Consider the following 14,998-nt stretch of genomic DNA (forward strand, 5'->3'; position numbering starts at 1 on the left):
CTTTTTCATTTGATTTGATTATTTTCTGTTTATTTGCCAGTTCAGTTGATGAACAAAATAACTGTGAGGTAAAACAAAACATAGAATACATTTGGTTTTCCGTTAAATCGCAAATTTAATTACGCAGCAACATATTGTAAAGTCCAGGAGGATCTATCAAAAATTGAGTGACCTTATAGTGCCGGCGTAGTTCATTTTGAACGTCCATGGTACATGAGAACGATATGAATAGGTGGCAATCATATAATCCGAAGGTTATCCTCAGGACGTATTAAGGATTTGCAGGTTTCTTTCTGGGATATTCTAAAGATGTCCCAAATATCGGACCAGAATGGTCTAGGAACATCCTTGGGCTGTTTTATTGCTACATGGGAAGGGAGTAGGGGATCGCGTCGTCTTGTAATTGAATGATCATTTCCGGGCCGACCATACACCGAAGGCCCATAGACTAGTAAAAAACGTCGGTAAAGTGATTGACGATGGCCACTTTGATGTCTTCTTTCTGCTCGGTGGACGGGGACAACGGTGTTGCCTTTACGCACTCGAGAAAAGAAAAAAGGGGGTAACCGATACACAAAATGTTTGTATTTGCGAAACAGAATTAAGAAGGGGAGTTAACGTGATGGCAGGAATGACTTGCCGTGAACATGATACGTGTTCCTCAAGTCACCGATTTAACAAACCAAAAAACGGGATTTTTCTCGGAGGGAATACTGGTACAGTATCCTGCACAAAAATCCGAACACCGATTTAATTTTTTAAAGCCACCTCTTGGCGGAGTAACGGGTTTTTGTTTGTTTTTCTTTAAGAGGGTGGGTAGACGGGGTGATGGACACGACAGGGTAGGGTTGGGTAAGTCTAGACATTTTAAAAAGGTGCCTTAAGGTATTACGCTTTAAGGCAAGTTACAGGTCGGGACATTTTTGCAACCCCCAGGGTGGCGTGTTTTTTAAAACGACAGTTGGAAATTTAGGGCTTGGGCTTGGTAATGTTGCCGAAACAATTTAGCTTATGTTCCAGCTGCCTGTAAATGTTGACGTCGCTGTCAATGGCGTAGGTGTAGCCTTTCTGAATGTGATGCTGGAGATCGGCGTTCGATTCCAGATGAGGTGCTGAGTTAATATGGATAACTTACGAGAAATTCTCGTTTATATATAAAACAAATTTTCATCGAGCAATATGTGCTTTTTTTGTTTATTAAATAATTTAAAAAATAATAATCTCCTTCGTTCTAGAAAAATTAATATTTCCAGCATATTCGAATGAAGAATATTATAACGTTACCAAATCTTTTGCAATTCCTTTTTGGGAATCGAACTCTGACCTACGGCGTCGCAATCAGAGGCTCTACACATATGCCATCGGTATCGAGATAATATTGCACAGGCAGCTATCTAATTTATTACGCACGTTGCCACACGTGCTCCTAAAGCCTTTCCTAGTTTAAAGAAACCCGGGTTAAAAAATGTCTGACCTTTACTTGCCTTAAAGCGTACCGATACCTTAACTTGCCATAAAAAGAATGTCTAGACTTACCCAACCCTGCCCTATGTGTCCATCACCTGCCAGTCTACCCTCCCTCTTAAAGGGAAAAAGAAAACACTTCACTTTCGGGAAACTACAGGAAAAGGGGCAGGAAATTACGGCTTGCGAGCTACATGAAGGCTAAACCAGTTACTGAATAGGCTACTTGAATTTCCCAGACCAATGCCGGTTCGTTGGTAGCTCCACCTTTCTCCACTTTTTCCCTTAACTCTAAATTTCAGCCGTTGTCCAGATCAGGTTGCGTTTTGAGCTTACCAATTTAACGGTTTGAAAAATGGCAATCCTTTGACTGGATGATGGTTCCTCTTTGCTATTGGGATGGGACAAACATTGGGTAATTTTTCAAAAATATGCGAAGAGATATTATTCGAGGCCTAGAAGTCAGTCAACGACTCTGTGGATTTGCGCGCAGTTACACAATTGATAACGGATTTCAACGATGTGTGGCGTATGTGGGTAGGAATTCCCAACAGTATCGATTTCAAGCTATAGACAGATCATACGTAAGCATTTCAAGTGCTTTAGCAAACAAAATCCCTTCGGCTGCTGGGTACGACGTTAGCTGAATTGAGCGCTGCATAATACAAGTTTCCCATCGAAGTGTTATAGCTAATTCCGTTGGTTGGTACCCTAATTTTAATTATTTCCAATCCAAATTTGACACGCGTTTAGCTTACATAATAAAGAAGCAAACGTGAAATGATCGATGTGGGTTTTTAAAATTTTTGACTGTGTGGTTGTATTTTTTTATTTAAAAAAGCAAGTTTTTTGCTGTTTTTCCAATTGTGGGGGGGGGGGGGTAAAAACTTTTTGGGGGCTTTCATCTTTGGGAAAATTTTTTTTGTCCCAAAAGACAACCCAATTCCAATGATTATCAAAAACAAAAAATAAAACTGAAAAATGGGACACCCTACGGTGGCTCTTCAATTACGATCCGTTGATGCAGGGGGCTTGGTAGAATGTGTGGGACATGTGGTGGAGCAGCAGGTGGATCCCTCTGGAACACCACTCGCCGATGCGGTTCACGAATCACGACCCGTTGACGTTGTCTTGCCACCTCACGGTCTATTGTTACAGCTACACGTCTCTCCAATATGAATGCGTGTCGTAGAGCTCGGCTCAGCTCACTATTGCGACGACGTGGCATACATATCGAATGGGGGAATCTTCGGCAGACCACGATGTTCAGGCCGAAATGGCTAAAAGAGCGACGACCATGAATAGAGACCAGCGTTCACCAAAAAACAAAAGCCAGCATAGAAACACATGCACATGAACGACAATCGCCGAGTTAACGTGAGTGGCCCAACGATATTCAGACCGAAATGGTTCGGATTGCGACGACCATGAATAGGGACAAGCCCACAGTACGGCAAGAATGTGAAAACTTCTTAGCATATGATATCCCAGTCAGTCACTCAATCAATCATATTGCTCAACAAAGTATCAATAGTATTCTTTGTCTTATTAATACTTACAAACAAAGTAGAATAAATGATGTAACACACACGATTGGTAAGTAGGACCTGGACCTATTAATCTTGTATTGTAGCTTGATAGAACAGAGCACAAGAAGTGAAGCAGATAAACTAATATCGTACTAGGTTAGAATATGGACGAACGTCACACGTCGGTGACGATCTTCATTCGTCTTGCTCCATCACACACAGCTGGTTCTACAACCCCCTTGGTTTCCGCAACCAATCAGTTGTGCGCATCTGGTTGGTATTTATAATGAATCACAAGAAAACTGAATAAGATGGAGGCAAATGCACGAAAGGCGATCGATTTCTTTGTTCCACAGTGACTATAAAATGGTGGCACCACGTGCGAGACGGGCCTGAAGGAAAAGCCAGAACAAAGAAAAAAAAGCGGGTTCCCCACAGCTTTAGCGAGATGAGCCACGTAAAATGGGGCGTCGTAAAATTAAAGTCTCAGCTGGGGAATGTCAACACAAATTGTGCCAATTAAAAATACTTGTAGTAAGGTTTAACCAACTGCGCCATGTTAGATTGTTCAGTCTGGGTAGCTAATCACGGGATTAACTAATTGTATTCAGCGAGACGAGAACTTAGCTTCCGAACTCTTGCTGAACCGAAGGGAGACTCCCTCAATCCGGCCCGCTGCTTCTTACAGTCTGAGCCACGTGACATCTCGTGACCATAAACGTAAACACACAATAACACGACATTTACATCATCCATTTTTCCAGATATACCAAATAATTAATGGACACCTTTGTTTGTTTGGTGACCATCGCAAACAAAATGTGAAACAGTTGCACCTCATCTTTGGAAGAGCAGCAACAGCCTTAACAACTATATTGTCACGAGCGATCTCGGGGTAAAACTATTTATTAGGGGGTTTTCGATCAACACTCACAAGTACACAAGATGCAATAGAAGAGGATAACACCAAGACAGAAAAACTAACTACACTTAGCAAAGAGAATGAAAATAACTCACGACTAACACAAGACTGCCAGTCTACTCAACTCCCCCCGGGTTTTTCATCGTTCGACTCTTCCGTCCATTCAAGGCTAAAGCGATTGGAGGAAGTAACATGACCATTTCTGACGGATGGCGAGTCTCTCCGTTACACCCATAACGGAGGGTGAGAACGGGCGTCGAAGCTCTCTCTCTCACGTCACTCTCGTATTTCTTGAACTAGCAAGAAACCATTCGCTACATCCCCCTCCTCAGCCGACGACTCGACCCGATCGCACTTTCCCTCGAGCAGAAACTAGATGGGCCTAATGTCTCGTTCTAATTAACATACATGAAACCAATTCAACACACTAATTTTAACAGCAGAAAAACCACACATAATATACCGGACATACTACATATAAGGGAGGAAAAAAAGAAAAAAAAAAGTTAGGAATAAGAATAATGACACAAATCAAAACTGAAATAAGTTGTTCTGTGTTTGGGGGGGGGGGGTCGGATTACAACCGTCCCTCCACTTCACCTTCATGCAAAGCTAATCGGCCTTCCAGTTCGACTAAGCGTTGGGTAACGCTGGCGAGCGACAACTGATATCGGCGCCAGCCGAAAAATAGCACAGTCACGGCGCCCAGCAGTAGGCCAACTATGGCTACGGCTAGTTCATAGGGGTATCGGGGGCCGACGGTGCGGTTGACCTCCATATCCACTCTCGCTTTCTCTTGTTCTTCAATGGCGTGCAAGTGCTCACCCATGAGTGAAAGACGGCTCCCAAACCTAGCGTGGCGCGATAGTAAGGGCTTGGTAGGCGCACTGTTTTTCTCGCCGGGAGGGGGATTTTCTCTTTCAGCGTCCTCGGGTAGGAGCTGATCTAGGTTCTCCAGCTGCGTCAGAGTCGGTAAAGTATGGTTACTGAGTGAATGTATGACACTCTTTCTGAGGCTTGCTTGAAAAATCCAGTCGTCGGTGTGGGCGGAACACGACATGGGAACCTCGAAGACATCAAACGCTTCCTTCTCGATGACGGTGTTGGGCCTCCCGCGTTCGTGTGGACAGGTGAACGTGATATAGGTTCCTTGTGTGGTGGAATAACCCCATCTACGGTGACCTAAATAAACCGTCTGTTGGCCTCTCCAGGGCGAAAGCTTAGTTCTGCAGTAGATGCGGCTCCGCACCTCGTCCTTCAAAAACAGTGCCATAGCACAGCTCGACTCCTGGTGCTTCCTACTTACGGCTCGGCTGAACGGGCATATGGACGTAGGTGAAGCCACGCAGCGGGAAGAATCGGAGGCCGTCAGTTCCACGAAGGCTTGGCTATCTCTAGCCACGGCGAGAAATGGAGGAAGGGGCTCAAACTGAGCACCTAGTGTGGCATTGCCAATGGGGCGCGGTAAGCTGACGACCTCATATAGCGTAATCCTAAAGGGGAACTCGAACACGGGTAAATGTATAAAGATGCGGAGGTAGTTACCTACGGTCGCTACCACCACCTTCGCTTCTGTGTAAACCTTCCAGATATCCCCGTTCTGAATGGAGGGACTCAGCGACCAGCCGGGCGGTAAAACCGCCTTGATTTCCTTCAGCACCGCTTGCACTTGCAATGGAGGGAAAAGAGTAACAGGAAGCCGCCCCATGGACATAGTGGCGATGCCAACCGAAAAATTATTCAGCGCCTCATCAAGCCAAGCGATGGCGGACTCCACCTGCCGAAACGCATCTTCCACTTTCGTAATAGCTATCCAATGCGTTTCCATTTCCCGTGCAACACCATCAGTTTTTTGGTCCAGTTTCCAGGTTTCCTTCTCGATTTGTGCGAAAGCGGTCTGGAATTCGGCCACAGCGTCAGCGACTGCTTTAGTCTCCCACAAGGTCTCATTGATGAGAGTTGCTTGAACCTCCAAAGCATGCACAATGGACGTAGTCTCCGTGGATAACCTGTCAAGGCGACCGTGTACATGCTCGAGATCCTCCTGCGTGGACACTCCGAAGAGCAAACTTAGGACTTTGCCACCTCCGTCGATTAGTCCTCGTTTTCGCCTCGCAGCTTGCAGGTTGACGGCCGCCTTTAGATCACTGAAACGTTGGTTACAGCGTCGCAGCTTCCCTAGCTCGACGGTTGCTCTCCCCTTCACATGCTGTTGTAGCGTTAGCTTGAATTTGTCTCTAGGGCCGTCATAACGATTAGCCATAGTATCCATCCTCACGTCGAGCCACTCTTGCAGGGTCTTCATCATGGTCGTCAGGTGATCAAACGTAAGGTCGGTAGCTACGACCCATTCGGAATCAGAGAACGATACCTCGCCCTCTGACTTAAAAATCACCCCTTGGTAAGCCACTGCTTCCTTGGTTGAGGTGGGCTTAAACTTTCCTATCACCGTGAGAAATAATAGGAGCGGGAAGGTCAACAGGAATGTTTTTCTGGCCGCCCGGATCCTCGCAGAACGACGGAGGCCTCCGCCTACCTCTTCAGCGGCTGGTGTAGCTTGCTGCGGGATGGTTGATTCCAACGATGGAGGCCGCTCCAGTGGTTGGACCTGCGCCCGATTTCCAGTGGGGGCCTGGGGCGAGTCCTGCTGAGAGGCCTCTTCATCGCCGGAGCTCAAGGCACTTGTAGTTTGCACCTGGGGCCTAGGGCTCACACAATCGATGAAGGGCTTCATGCGCTCCACATGCACAACTTCGGACTTGGGGGACCTGCCAAGTCTGATCTCGTAGTTGCTGGGGGTGGTTTGGCGTATGATCGGGTAGGGACCAAACCAGCGATGTAGAAGCTTTTCCGACTTCCCGATCTTCCGGACTGGTTTGTAAATCAACACCTCCTCACCCGGCAGGTAAGTCGGGGGTTCTCGGCGTCCCCCATCGTACCGAGTCTTTTGTTTTCTGTGTACAGCAGCACTGAGCCTCTGTACATCTTGACGCGCTCGGTGTAACCTTCCTAGGGCCCATTCCGTGGGGTCTTGGTCGCGAGGAGGAACAAGATTCGGGTTGGAATTTAAGGCTCCGTCGACAGGAAGAATGGGCTCCCTCCCATACACGAGGTAGAAAGGGGTTCTTCCCGTGCTCTCCTGACGACTGGTATTGTAGGCAAAGGTAACGTATGGTAAGGATTAATCCCAATCCCGGTGATCCGCACTTACATACATAAATAACATATCAGCCAGAGTGTGATTCAGCCGTTCGACCAAACCATTCGCCTGGGGCCGGTATGCCGTGGTGGGCGTATGGTTGGTTTCCATCGCCTGTAGTACCTTTCGTGTCACCTCGGCCATAAAACAGCGTCCTTGATCGGTTGTCAACTGACGAGGGGCTCCGTGACGCAACAATACACTTTTCACTAAAAAGTCAGCCACCTCCACGGCGTCCGCTCTCGGCAGAGCCTTAGTCTCCGCCCACTTTGTAACATAGTCTACGGCAACAACGATGTTGGTGTTACCAGTTTTGGACTGAGGGAAAGGGCCTAGAATGTCCATTCCCAGTCTCTCGAAGGGATGCTCACTCTGCTGGATCTCCATGTATCCAGCCGGACGCTGGTATATCGGCTTGCGCGACTGACACTCGCGGCACTTCCGCACGAATTAACGAATGTCATTTCCCATACCCGGCCAGTAATACCGAGCTTGCACCTTGTGGAGGGTCCGTGTTAACCCCAAATGTCCCGCAGTAATGTCATGGGTCATGGTGGCAGGCACGCATCACTTCCTCTCGGAATGACTGAGGGATACACAACCGTAAAAGGAGGCCGTCCTCTCTTTCTTGCGCTCGACATAGCATTCCATCTCTGAGACGGAATTGGGGATATCGCTTCCCCTCTTCCAGTTCAGAAAATGCGTGACTCCACTCGGCTTTTTGGGCACTCAGGATTGCACTTTTGGTCTCTAGGTCGACACTTAGAGCGGCAAACATGCACTGTAATTCCTCAGGAAGCTCCAGAATTGCGTCAGCTGGGTAACGAGACAGTGCATCGGCGTCCGATTGTAATCGCCCGTTTCGGTACGCGATACGCAGTAAAAACTCCTGGAGTTGGAGACTCCAACGGGCTAGGCGTCCCGCTAGATCTTTCTTCGTCAGCAGCCAGCAAAGGGCGTGGTGGTCGGTCACCACCAGAGTCTCCATTCCCCAGATGTAACTGCGGAACTTCTTCACAGCCCACACTAGAGCCAAGCACTCCTTTTCTGTTATGGAGTAGTTACACTCACTCTTGGACAGGAGTCGACTCGCATACGCTAGTGGCCTCTCAACATTGTCAACGCGTTGCAATAGTACGGCCCCTAGGCCGTAATCACACGCGTCGGGGTGAATTTCAAATGGCTTATTAAAGTCGGGATAGGCTAGAGTGGCCGTTCGGGCCAGGGCTTGCTTCAAGGCGAAAAAACTCGTCACTTGTGGCGCTTCCCATACAAAACACCCCCCTTTTTTAAACATGTCCGTCAGGGGTTTAGCAGACTGCGCGAACTGAGGGATAAATCTGCGGTAATACGAACACAGCCCCACAAAGCTACGCACGCATTTCAGTCTTTCACTGGGCTTTCTGAACGAGGTGGGGGTAGGGAAATTGACGACGACATTTATCTTTTCGGGGTCTGGGCGAATACCTAACCCACTGATTACATGACCTAGAGCCTTGATCTCGCCCGCCCCGAACTGGCACTTAACTAACTTGATCTTCAACCCCGCTCCTTGTAGGGTAGACAAGACTTGACGGACTCGGCTCAAATGCTCGTCAACCCCAGCCGCGTAAATAATGATGTCGTCCAGGTAGACGAGGCAGACTGTCCACCTGAGACCTGTAAGCACTAAATCCATCATCCGTTGGAAAGTCCCTGGGGCCGTGGCCAAACCAAACGGCATCCCTAAGAACTGGTAAAGACCGTCCGGCGTCACAAAAGCCGTCTTTTCTTTATCGGCCTCGTGGAGGGGTACTTGCCAGTACCCGCTCTCGAGGTCGATTGTACTAAAAACACAAGCATTCCCCAGACGAGATAACGTTTCCTCTATTCTCGGTAAGGGATATACGTCCTTCACCGAGATGGCGTTCAACCGCCGATAATCCATGCAAAACCTCCAGCTCCCATCTTTTTTTTTCACCAAAACGACCGGGGAAGCCCAGGGGCTACTGGAGCGCTCGATTACTCCCTTTTTCAACATCTCGTCCACCTGCTCCTGCACTATCGCCGTCTCCTTCCATGCGCTTTTGTACGGCAGCTGGTGCACTGGTGCGGCAGCTCCGGTGTTGATTCGATGCACTGCTTTTCGGCACATCCCTAGCTCACCATCTGTAAGGGTGAAACAGGCGCCAAACTCTTCGAGCACGTCTATTAGCTTCTCAGCGTCTGCGGCGGGGAGGTCAGTCGAGACTTGCTTTCTAAAAGCTTCGCGGGGGATGACACCCGGTTGCGACGGCCCAGGGCGGGCTTCCTCTGACATGTGCATGACAGCCGCACCCTCTCTTTGCGGTGCCGCTTCCTCAATGGGAACTACTGATGAATCAACGATTTCTATCTGACCCAACACCGTGCCCTCCCATAAATACGTCTTACTATTTGCCCAGTTTACGATAAGCACGCGATCCAGTAGAGGGTCAGCCGACACTAGCACCTTCCCAGTGGTGATTCCCTTAACTCGTGAGAGGTGCTCGGAGGGCTCAATCATCCAGGTTGCTTTGCCCAAGTTCGCCGGTTCAATCTCAACCGGAACTATGGCCCGGGGAGGGAGCATTCTAGCCGTTTTTGTCACTATCTTCGGGCTTGATTTGTGTTCTTCTTCGTCAGCCAACTCCTCCACTATACTTCCTAGCAACAACTCCGGGCGCTCTGCATCGTAGTTTATTTGCAGCATTTTAAACTGACTAAGGAAATCATTTCCCAGCAGCAGCTCGATGCCCCTCATCTCGAGTACTAGTACTCGACCGCTGGCTCTTTTCCCCTGGTGCTGGATTTCTAACTCCATGGCACCTAGTGGGGGGGCCTTTTGCCCATTCACCATTACCACTGACGGCTCGTCCCACTCCACCCGTTCCCTCTGTAGCTTACGCTGCAACTCGGGGGACGCGACTGACACTACGGCGCCAGTGTCGATTACGGCCCGGATATCCACCCCTTGACAGGTTACAGTTTCGGTAATTAAACGTGAGGAATCTATGAGTAGAACCGTGGGTTCCTCAGCTTCATCTTCATCGGTCGAGACCATTCCGACACTAACCCCGTCACTGTCTCGGGCCTCGCGACTCTCGACTTTCTTCTCGCGAGTTGCCCCACCGGTTCCGCGACGCGTCCCTTCTGTCTTCCTTCCGGTTCCCCTTCCGGTCATCCGGCGAGTCGTCTCGTCCTCCCTCCGCCCGTTGGCGCGCCGGTTCCTTCCTTTTGTCATTCACCTTTTCCGCCATACAAAAACGAGCTATGTGGCCTGCCTTCCCACACCTATGGCAAATTGGTTTCCCGTCTGCTGTACGAGACGCAAACGAAACCGAGCTCTGAGGGGACCTCATCCCCTCCCGCTTAGTGGTAGACCCCGTGGATTTATCCGCTTGCTTCAACTCAGCGAGTTCAGCCTTTAGCTCAAGCACTAAATCGCGTAACTCATCCCTCGCATCCTTCTGAGGCGGCGCCCCTCCCTTTCGCAGCACCTAGGACGCTAATGGCCCAGTCAGGTCGATTAGCCAATTCTGAGGCTTCCGAGTGCAATTTCAGAGCTGCCAAAAATTCTGCGGACGTTTTAGAGCTAACAATCCAAATCTTCTCCAACAAGGTGGGTTTCAGCCCCCTAAAAAGATAATCAACTTTCGCCTCTTCGGTCATCCCCGGGTCTACCTTACGACATAAATCGATTACGTCATAAAAGTACTCGATTCCCGACTCCTCAATGCCCTGCTTGCGCTGGCGTAACCGAGCTTCTTGGTAACGACTATAATGCTGCGACTGAAATTCCGTTAGGAACCTTGTTCGTAGCCCGGGCACTGCCGGCACAGCAGCCACCCCTGGCGCCGCGGCCACCGCCGGGTTATTCTCCCATTGGGCGGGAGCGCCCGAACAAAGGAACCATTTACGGGCTGCCCCGTCTAAATGCATCCCAAAATTTTCCGCATTTTCATTGTTTCCCCAACGGTTGTAGTGAGCGGTAATTTCGTAGCGCTCCAGCCAATCGGCGGCATCCTCGTCCTTTTTCCCGAAGAAAATTGGGGGAGCACGGTATTTCAGCTGCGGTGCGGGTGCTTGTTGGGCCATTGCTAAAGGGGGTACAGAGGAAGGGACACTCGAAGCGCTAGAAAATTCGCTACTTGACTCTCTCTCGTCGTCACTCGAAGTCTCTCCCGGCGAATCTCCCGATAAGACACTCAGGCATCTCCCACCCTGGGAACTTAATCTACCTGGGTCTTCGCTAGAGTCTTCCCCCTCTGAGTGTCTCGGCTCTAACCAAATCTCACGCAAATCCCCCGAGTCCCACTGAAGGGATTCAGCGTTGAATGTACCTTCTACCCCGCTCTCGACAAGCTCGCGTCTACTAGCGGACTCACTACCTGGAGCGAGTGGATACGTCGATGCCTGCACTCTTCCCACTACCTCCTCAGAGGTACTCGCAGGTTCTACCACCGTTTGCTCCCCAATCCCACTATCCCGGGGCCTCTGTTGCGCTCGCAACCTCTGATAATTACAAACAACCTGGGTCTGACCACCTACACCTCCGATCGGATTCTGGGATTCAGCTCCAAGATTTGAAGCTGAATGGCCGATCGAGGGTGAAGTCTGAGTCCCTGCGTCCACGCAAGCTCCCGCCAGGACCTCCGGCTTAACCCCCAACTCACTCCCTTGCCTTCCTCGCTCGCTAGCTTCCCTTTCAGGTGATGCTGCGATCCCTCTTATCCTTTTACTTTGCCTAGGTTGAACAAAATTCATCTACCCCCTTAAACGGAAATCGTACGACTCTCCGGTCTCAGGGTTCCCCCCCGTACACCTATTTTACCCACAGAGCAAGGTCTTCACAGGTAGTGAGGGAAAACAGAGGGGTAAGAAGTTCGGCCGGGACTGTGGTCCTATGCCCAAGCAATTTAAGGTAACCGTACCCGCTGGTCGCACTTCCCAAGGACCTCTCAACAGTACCCGCCTCCTAGTTCCTTACTCCACTATTACCTTCACAAAAGAAAACCCTGTTTAGTCTTACCTTACTCTAGCAGGCAGGTGTACCCTGCATCTCCACCATGTCACGAGCGATCTCGGGGTAACACTATTTATTAGGGGGTTTTCGATCAACACTCACAAGTACACAAGATGCAATAGAAGAGGGTAACCCCAAGACAGAAAAACTAACTACACTTAGCAAAGAGAATGAAAATAACTCACGACTAACACAAGACTGCCAGCCTACTCAACTCCCCCCGGGTTTTTCATCGTTCGACTCTTCTGTCCATTCAAGGCTAAAGCGATTGGAGGAAGTAACATGACCATTTCTGACGGATGGCGAGTCTCTCCGTTACACCCATAACGGAGGGTGAGAACGGGCGTCGAAGCTCTTTCTCTCACGCCACTCTCGTATTCCTTGAACTAGCAAGAAACCATTCGCTACAATATTCTGAATAACTATTGCGCTTGCTGCACCGTTTGTAGCAAACACAGTGATAAGTTGTATCCATTTTGATCTGTAACATCTGAACATGAATACGAGGGCGTGATCTGCGAGTTTGTCACTGTTGTTAGTTATCATGGTATCTTCATATTCAATAGGCCATCGAATTTCATTTTTTTCTTGCAAAACTTAACCACTTTTTTCACGGACATCTCGTCCCATACTAACGATCGCTTGCTGTGGTACTTGGCCTTCCCTGCTAGATTACGCCAAATTGCGTCAGAAGAAAATTTGTTGAGTCCAAAAGTACCAGGTATACCTCGGATTAGTCTCTGAATGGTTCTACGGGATGGAAAGGGAAGGATTCCGTTACTCCAACATCCCCTTAGATGATCTGAAGCCTTTGGACTTTTACTCGCAGTAAGAAGCAGTGAAACAACCACTACGTGTCATACCGTATCCCTCTTTTGTCTTGAAATACAGATTTTTTAAGGATCGCTTTAATTAACATTCCTTCCTGGAGAAAATAGATGAATGAAAGAGTAGCTGTTAATGTATTTAACTAAGCCAGGAAGTTTCTTTGAAAAAAAATAGTTCGTTATTTCAAGAATTAGTTATTTATTCAAATATGAAGTAAAATTGAAAATAGTAATTGAAAACTATTAATGGAAAAAGAGCTCCATATAGCGAACGTCACAATGAAAATCCTAATAACTAACCCACATATCACATTTGAACCATCAAATGTCCGATTCATGGCTGAACATCCGTTAGATATCCATCGTTCCAGGGATGTCAGTCGGCTTGTAACGTTGGAAGTGTAATTGATGCGCAAAAATTACATTCTATGGACGTCCTTCCAACAGCTAAGAAAACGTCCTTCCCCCCTAGCCAATCAGGGCGCTTTTTGGCCAATCGGGTTTCGCATTTCGGGCCATCGGGGCGTGGCTTGGGATGGGAAATTTTTCTCCCTGAATCCCATCGGTGTTCAGTCGGGGTACGGAATCGAGGCAGCTACCCCGATTGCAATCAATCGACTTTTGCAAAACTTAATCGATTGACCATTTTACCCGATGGACCCGATAAAAACCCCAATTATAGCTCGTAAAAATGGTAAAAATTGTCATTTTTAAAATAGCGTCGTGGCAATCGGGGTAACCTACATTTTTTCCCCGCTTCTTCCCGGTAGACTTTGTGGCAACCCAATTCAGCCCCGAACGTCCTTTTTCGGTGCGGGGTGGTTAACCCGATTATAACTAATCGGGGCCAATCGCTAAGTTTCATTTTTTACTGTCAAAATTAATTTTGTTCCCAAAACGGGGAACTTAACCATGTTAAAATTTTGCCCTAAAACCTATTTTAATTTTAAGTCCAGCATTTATATTAAAGATTTTTAAAAATAAAGAGGTAGTTATATACTTGCCGGAATGGTTTATTTTCAACTTTATTACAAAAGAATGAAGAAAATACAGTCAACCGTGAAAGTTTCTTTAGCAGGCAAATGGGTCTATATCCTTCAATTTCTTTTTGATGGAGGGGATAGTATGGTGCCTACCGTACCCCTTTATGCTATACCTATTTCTCTTTCTTTGCAACCCGTAAAAAAGTTGAAATATTAAAAGTGGGAAAATTAACAGAAACGTAGAGGCGGAGAATAATAGAAAGAAAACGAGGGTATGGTAGATTCCATAGTATCCCTCCAGTCCAAACCAAATAGAAGGATATCGACCCATTTGCCTGCTAAAGTAACTTGCACGTATATGTATAAGTCGTGAATTTGTTGGCGCAGGCTTGCCGTTTAGCTTACGGGAACCAAGCCATTGGAAATTAACTAAAACTATAAAATAATGGAGTATAGAAAATATATATTATTCGGCTTTTATTAATATTAGAAGCAAGCGTAATAATGATAGGATTTTCATTTCTAATAATAATAACTTAAACATCAATATTAATAACTTATGCTGAAGTTTAAAATTAAATAAATATTTAGCATAACTTGTTCGATTACAATTTATAGACTACTGGTTTAACCTTAAGTACGACATTATCTTGCCTTTTTAAAATCTTCTTCGTGATTTGTTATCGAGAAAAACAAACGTGGTTTACAACAATTTGATTTTGGTGTTTATGATTTATGTAGCTTGACATAGTGGAAGAAGACTGTAATGTGGGAGACCCGTGTTGGAATCCGCCGGGCCTCACCGACATCAATAAGATGTACTTAATATCCGATCTCAACATCTATCGGATATCCGACGGACTGCCTTGTGTTATGTCAGAAAAATAAAAAAACGAAGTATTTTAATACATGCAACTGTCGTGAATACAAATGAAAAGTAGGGGGGACCCACATAACACAATGCAGTCCGTCGGATGTCCAACAGATGTCGAGGTCGGATGTTGAGTACATATTTTTGATATCCGCCGGACAGCCCGATATCCGATTTGGA

This window comes from Daphnia magna, linkage group LG7 (genome assembly GCF_020631705.1).
Source record: "Daphnia magna isolate NIES linkage group LG7, ASM2063170v1.1, whole genome shotgun sequence".
NCBI lineage: Eukaryota > Metazoa > Arthropoda > Branchiopoda > Diplostraca > Daphniidae > Daphnia > Daphnia magna.